The sequence below is a fragment of the Plectropomus leopardus genome, unplaced genomic scaffold (genome assembly GCF_008729295.1).
Source record: "Plectropomus leopardus isolate mb unplaced genomic scaffold, YSFRI_Pleo_2.0 unplaced_scaffold4101, whole genome shotgun sequence".
Taxonomy (NCBI): Eukaryota; Metazoa; Chordata; class Actinopteri; order Perciformes; family Serranidae; genus Plectropomus; species Plectropomus leopardus.
This window is the reverse complement of record NW_024644915.1, coordinates 1-6583: the sequence shown is the minus strand read 5'-3', so window position 1 is coordinate 6583 and position 6583 is coordinate 1. Positions and strand designations below refer to the sequence as shown.

The following is a 6583-nucleotide window of genomic DNA, read 5'->3' as shown; positions in this document are numbered from 1 at the left end:
TCAAATGTTCTGTTGCCCTTTATTCGCAGTTGTCTAATCCTGTTCCATTGATTTTTATTTGTCATCGCCTCTTCAGCATTAAAAATATGCCCCATTTCCTTGTGTGTGTCTATAATTTCCTCACAGAACTTCCACGTTTTCATTGTGGTAAAAAAACAAACTTGAACGGCTCCATGAGAGAATCCCGTCATGTTCATCCAGACTCTGGTTTGTTCCTTCAGCCCAAATCTGTCCGTACTGCTGCGCAGCCTCTGCCTGTTCCTCTTCCCCCACACGCAGCACATCTGGAAACTCCACTTTAGCTTTGAACACCTGCTGGTTGGCTTAAACCCATTCTGCTGCCTTTTTGCTGTCGTGTAAAATCTTCAGCTTCACTCCTTCCTATGGAAAAAAGAGAGAAAAAATGTTGTCTTCCTATTGCAAAATGTATTTATTTATTACTGAGCACAGAATGTAGCAAAATGGCATACTTTACGAGAAGCTTTTTGTCAAAACACCCCATAGAAAGGACATCCCTCTTGGGAAAGCTGCACAGAAGTGGGACATTAGCCTACAGCTTCCACTGTTGTCTATTTAATATTCAAATACAACCAACGATCCCATCAGGGTTACTTCTTAAATTAATCCACATTAACATGATGTTAGCTGGCTCAAAAATTTCTATTTTTTTTTTACAAATTTAGGTCTGTGGACTGTGGAGTGTTAATTTATTAATCCTGCACTATCTAGGCACAGTTTTTACAGTTAAATATAACATAAGACATGACTTTAAATTATAAATGACTGTTATTGCTACATTCTTTACAGTGACAGCACAATAGGAGTTTACTCGGAAAAAATGACCCATCACTAGTTGTAGTAGCCACCCTAATTCTACTAAAGTATGATATTTTAAGCATATTTTTAGGTATGATGACCCTGTTTTAATAAGCCTAAAAAGTAAACTGAGGACTTTAGAGTTACAATGGTACTAGCCTTCGGGATTGTTCAAAATACTGATACTGCTCAGGAGGGATTCGTTCAGAAAATATTGCCAAATTAAACCTAATTGTTAAGACCGAATGATGGAACAAATAGGGAAATTGAAATATGTGTGTTACAACAGTCTGAAAGGAAAAACACAAATACAACTCAAGCAAAATGGATAACATTTAAAAACAACTTGACCTCAGTGATTTCATCCAGCTTCTGCTTCTTCAGTCTGAACACTGGTGGCACCTCATCTCGCTGTTGGTCTTTTGATGTCTCTGTCCAGTGGGTAAACTTTTTGCCATGGCTTGAATAAAAAAAGTTAAACAAAAACAAAGTAAATGTACTACAGGTATAGCAGGCACTGCTGTGTAACCACTTCCAAGTCAATGAAAAATCAAAATTTGGTCGTCTTACCTTCCAAGGTCAAAATTCTCCATTAACATGACACACCACCATTTTCACAAAGCTGGCATGTCCATCTGAAAAAACAAAAGTTTGCACTGTTTGTTAGACTGAAGTCGTTATATTATGACTTTGAGCATGTCAGCTTACAATAGTGAAGTCATAGGGGGCATCCAGCATGGTGTGAAGGGCATACTATGAATAAAACATTAATTATTAATAATGTTAATGTCTTTTAAGCACACAGAGAATTAAATCAGACTAATACTGTTTCATACCATCAGCATGAAGATGCCAGTCAGTCCCGTACGGATGTCTTGGAAAACCCTAAAATGTTAAAAAGGAGTTAGAAGTTGTTTTGTTATGGTTTACAGTACTGTTAAATAGAAATTATACACACTGTATACTATAACCTCTATTTCCAAATCAGTTGTCTCTTTCCATGGTCCTGGATTTTTGGACTGAGAGATCTCTAAAATTGTAAAAAAAAAAAAAAAATAAAAAAAAAAAAAAAATATATATAAAAATATATACACACTATATATATATATATATATATTACAGATGCATTAATAGCTAAATAGTTATCTAAATAGTTATCAAGATAATAAATGTGGTTCTCTTTCATGCAAAACACACCATGCAAGCAGTTAGATTAGAAAGAAACATCTCCATGCAGTCACACACATACAATCTCAGTAGGTTTTTTATGGTGCCAATTTATGAATTTTGAATATTTTTAAATGTTATGTCATCACATGACAGACTTTTTTGTGCTGTTTTACAAGTCATACTGTAGAATGACTTTTTTATGCTATTTTGGACCACATACTATAGTATGACCTTTTTTGCTATTTTGGATGACATAGTATAGCAGGACCTTTTTTATAATATTTTGGATGACATACTAGTATGACTTTATGCTATGTTGGACGACGTACTATGGTATGACTTTTTATGCTATTTTGGACTACATACTATTGTATGACATTAATTTTCAATTAGAGCACACACTTGAATGCCTTTCACAACAGCAAATATGTTCGCAAAAACTAAGTTCATCTGTTTGTGAGTCACTGTTATCAGGCATTACAGTATCAGGCACTGGGGTATTGTCCTGGTGCTGTGATGCAGCAGCTGATGTTTGCCCCTCAACAGCAGCTACTGAATGTTTCCCTGGTGGCTGAAGGTAAAGTGCGCATATCTCTCGGGAGACTAGAAGTAAACACTGTTCTTATTGTGTGGACTTGGATTACAGTTTCTCCGCGGAGCTGGACTGCAACTGTGTCTGTTAGTTTCGTTGTCATGGCAACCATACCTGGAATTCTGATGGAAGTAACAGAGAGTGGTACCTGACATGTCTGTCTTTATCATCCCACTCAGGGTGTCTCCGATGAGCAGGGAGAGGAGCACAATGTTTGTAGTGGGTGAGTCTGGATCATGCCCATGATGCTGCTCAGGTGAGTAATAGTCTCTGGGGTGTTGTCTGTTAAAGTAGATGGAAGGAAAGACACTGCATCCACTGTAGCGACCATCACGGGAAGGGGTTCTGCTAGGTCCGGGGTCTAAAAGCATAGTGATGTTGGTTCTCTCTTAACTGCTGTATTTCATGTTTCAGGCTTGATACAGTAATAGAAAGCTGCTCAACTGCATGCAGAAGTTCGTCATCAGGTGGTTTAGTGCGGATCATAGCTACCTGTTCTGTAGGTTGAGTGTGAGGGAAACCTGGTGTGGTCATTTGCAGGCTGGATGCAAGCCGGCCACAAAATTTCTCACCTTCCAGTGTTTTGATGACATAGTTAGGGAAAGCTTCAAGCACAAGACATGTGGTGCCAGCACTGTAGACATCCAAACTTTCACCTGGTTTACAAGGGCGACATTCATCTGAAAGAGAGGCAGGGAGCATTTAGGACCAAAAACTATCTCTTTCACCAAATCAGTCTCTAATAGGGTTAAAGGAGGCAAGCTTACCCAATACAAAAACGCAGCATCACCTGGAGAATGGAGGCCATCACTGCAGATAAATCGGCAAGGTGAAGATAGGTGAAAGATTCAGTCCCATCTTCGTTAAAAGGTGGAAGGTCGATTTTACGGCCAGTGGAGACAGTATCAGAAGTAAAAAGTGTGGCAGTTGTAACATCCGCTGACCTCCGTTGTTGTTTTGGAAAAAGCTGTCGGCCACACTGAGTCACACTTTCACTGTCAGAAGATGACCGGTTCAAAAACGGAGACAAAGCATGAGAAATGGTCAAAAAAAAAACCTGCAAAAGTCCTGCAAAACGCTAACATTGAGTCCATCTGCAGCTCACAGAGCGTGAAAAAGTCCATGCAGCACCAAAGTAACGATGTCCACGTGACGAGGGAATAAAACTCATCAAATGTGCAAAATCTCCGAAATAACACAAATGTAACGCGAGGGTTCGTCGTCGATAGCTGGACAACTCTTTAAAAGACGAGACAGCAGGTCGGAGACGGATAACTTATTGATTTTATTAGCAGTGCTTTACTGTCCTCCGAGCGCGCCAATTTCATAACAACTTTACTTCCTCTAACAAAGTCACATGTTACTGAACTAACCAATCAGGAGCTAGCAGGACCTGAACAGGTAAACGCAAGAGATTCAGGGAGGCAGATTCAGCTGATTGTAAACATGCAAATGTAAATATCTGAATTCGTAAATTTGTAAATAATAATTCTGTAAATATAAACAAGTAAGTAGTTAGCTGTGTTCACACTGTCAGTATGTATTTTTAGCAAATTAACTCCAACATGAATTAACTTATTTTCTGTTATGTTAATGAGAATGGAGGCCATCACTGCAGAAAACATCACATACTCCAAAGTTAAGCTATATTTTGGCAAGGAAAAATGGCATGGCCATTCCTTTGATCTCTTACTTCAAGATATCTAAATGAAAGTGAGTTTTGTGGTACTCACGAGTCTCTCCTTTACATACATGCCCACATTATGCCAGTAGCATGCAGTTTTAGGCATAAATCATGCTGTTTTTTTTTTGGTTTTTTTTGCAGTTTAAATTTGCTACCACCTGCAAGCTAAGCAAACCTACAAGTGCAGGTAATCAGACTGATGTCAAGGAGGAAGGTACATTCCAGAGAATAATAAGACATAAAACAGCAAAGCTAAGATGTTCAAAAGTAACACCTCAAAATAATTAATGAAATTGTAAACATGTGATTAAAAAAATGCATTTAGTCCTGACTAAATATTGAAATTCAGCAATAAATTGATTCTAAAAACTAATGTTTTTAATGTATTGTATCATGACATTTTTTATAACATACTATATTATGAAATATATTATGACATACCATACTATGACATCCAATGACATATTATACAAATACATGTCATGGCATTCAATTACATCAAGGACTTTTTTTGGGATACTATATGGCATTTTTCATAATATATTATATTATGGGACTTTTTTGTAACATACAATACTATATTTCCTGATATACCATTCTTTGACTTTTATAACACAGTACAATTACATTTATGGCATTTATTATGGTGTACTTTACTACAACATTTTTCATGGTGTAATTTACCATGACATCTTTTACAACATACTAAACAACACTATTTTCTATGGGATATTATACCGTGGCATTGTTTCCAACATGACATTTTTTATGGTATACTAAACCATTTCATTTTTATGACATACTATAAAATTACATTTTTAAGGCATACTATACTCTGTCTTTTTTCTATTGTGTACTATACCATGACATTTTATAGCATGCTATACTATTACATTACTGGCATTTTTTTATGTTTTAGTATATTTTTACATTTTTGATGATATACCACACCTTGACATTTTTTAACTACATCATTCTTTATTTCCCAGAAATTGTTTCAAGTGAAATAAGGAAAAGCTGTTACCGAGAACTGTTTGCGACAGATCCTCCAGGAAGTCATCATCTTACATCTAAATACGCAGAGTAACTGCCATATCCACCATATCCACCTTGGTGTGAAATGTCAAGTTATCATGACTCATCTCTTTATCCGTCTTTAGACTCACACTTAAGAGGATGATGGTAGCTTGGTTCATTTGGACAAAGCTATCAACATACTTTTGGCATGAAAGTGTTTATTTAAAGATTATCTTATGTCAAATTACAAACCCTACGAAAACACAGGAAAATCCCCACAAACGGACAGCGCCACCACCAGGACAAGACCACACATACATACACAAACCCCAATACCCTGTGACAAAATAATCCTCGACTTCCCAACTCCTCAATAGTCCACATTGTTTTTTCAACAATACCTCTGCCCAATCAGTCATTACACCAGGTGAGCTTGTGTATTAACATGCTAACATCAGTGTGTCTCAGTTCACTGCTCCCGCTGCCGGGTGCATCCCGTACACCTTATCTCATCTTAGATCCTAAAAAAATAAGGAACAAACATTCTGTTCCGGACACTGCAATAAAGTTGTTAGACCACATTCATAGACTGTGTGTCAGTGTTTTTTGTGGTTTGCTATCACTCTTCATCTATGAAGTCCATTAACTTGTCATTTTTCCATGGCACGTACCCAGCACATTATGAAGTTACCTAGCACATTGCAGATCAGAGATGGAAATGAAGTCACACCCAAGTTAACTGTGTTCCAGTAAAACAACGGGGTCCCCAGGAGCCACATTATCCTGTTTTTCAGTTGAACTGAGAGCTGAAAGGCCGCTGAACCAGACTGGGCCTCCATACTGCAGGACACTTTGTATGGCATTGACAATGTTCCTTCAGTAAAAGTATAAAGGTATGATCAGCGAAATAAAGTAAAAGTACTTAAACTATCAAAATGTCCCCTGTGACTAATATTGACAGTAATAAACTTGGGAAATTAAAAAGGGAATTACATGGACTGAGTGCTTCACATGAAAATAGACAGATTGAACATAAAACAGGCCGACAAGGCAATTCAACAGGACATTTAAAGAAACTGTGTAGGATTTAGGGCAATTTAAAGGCATCCAGTGGCGTGGATTAAAACTCCTCAAGTGATGTTCATGCAACGTGCATATTTTTTTTCTAAATTAATCTAACGTTTGGTTGCATCTAACAATAAAGTGATATCATCTGTTTTTCTATGCACGCAGTGTGATCTAACAGAGGCGGTTCATCAACTGATCAGCAATCCCTCCGGTCATGCAGAGGATGAAACTGAAGA

The 6583-nt window shown here is 37.4% G+C and overlaps 2 long non-coding RNA genes across 2 annotated transcripts; both read right to left on the bottom strand.

The window, feature by feature from the left end:
• Positions 1-1462, bottom strand: LOC121939110. Its single transcript, XR_006105406.1, has 3 exons — positions 1387-1462; positions 1168-1276; positions 1-381 (listed from the first exon to the last, which is right to left on the bottom strand). It is a non-coding gene; the product is annotated as an uncharacterized LOC121939110 (long non-coding RNA).
• A 190-nt stretch (positions 1463-1652) lies between these two features.
• LOC121939109 lies at positions 1653-3577 on the bottom strand. Its single transcript, XR_006105405.1, has 4 exons — positions 3346-3577; positions 3071-3258; positions 2727-2939; positions 1653-1701 (listed from the first exon to the last, which is right to left on the bottom strand). It is a non-coding gene; the product is annotated as an uncharacterized LOC121939109 (long non-coding RNA).
• Positions 3578-6583: the final 3006 nt, after the last annotated feature.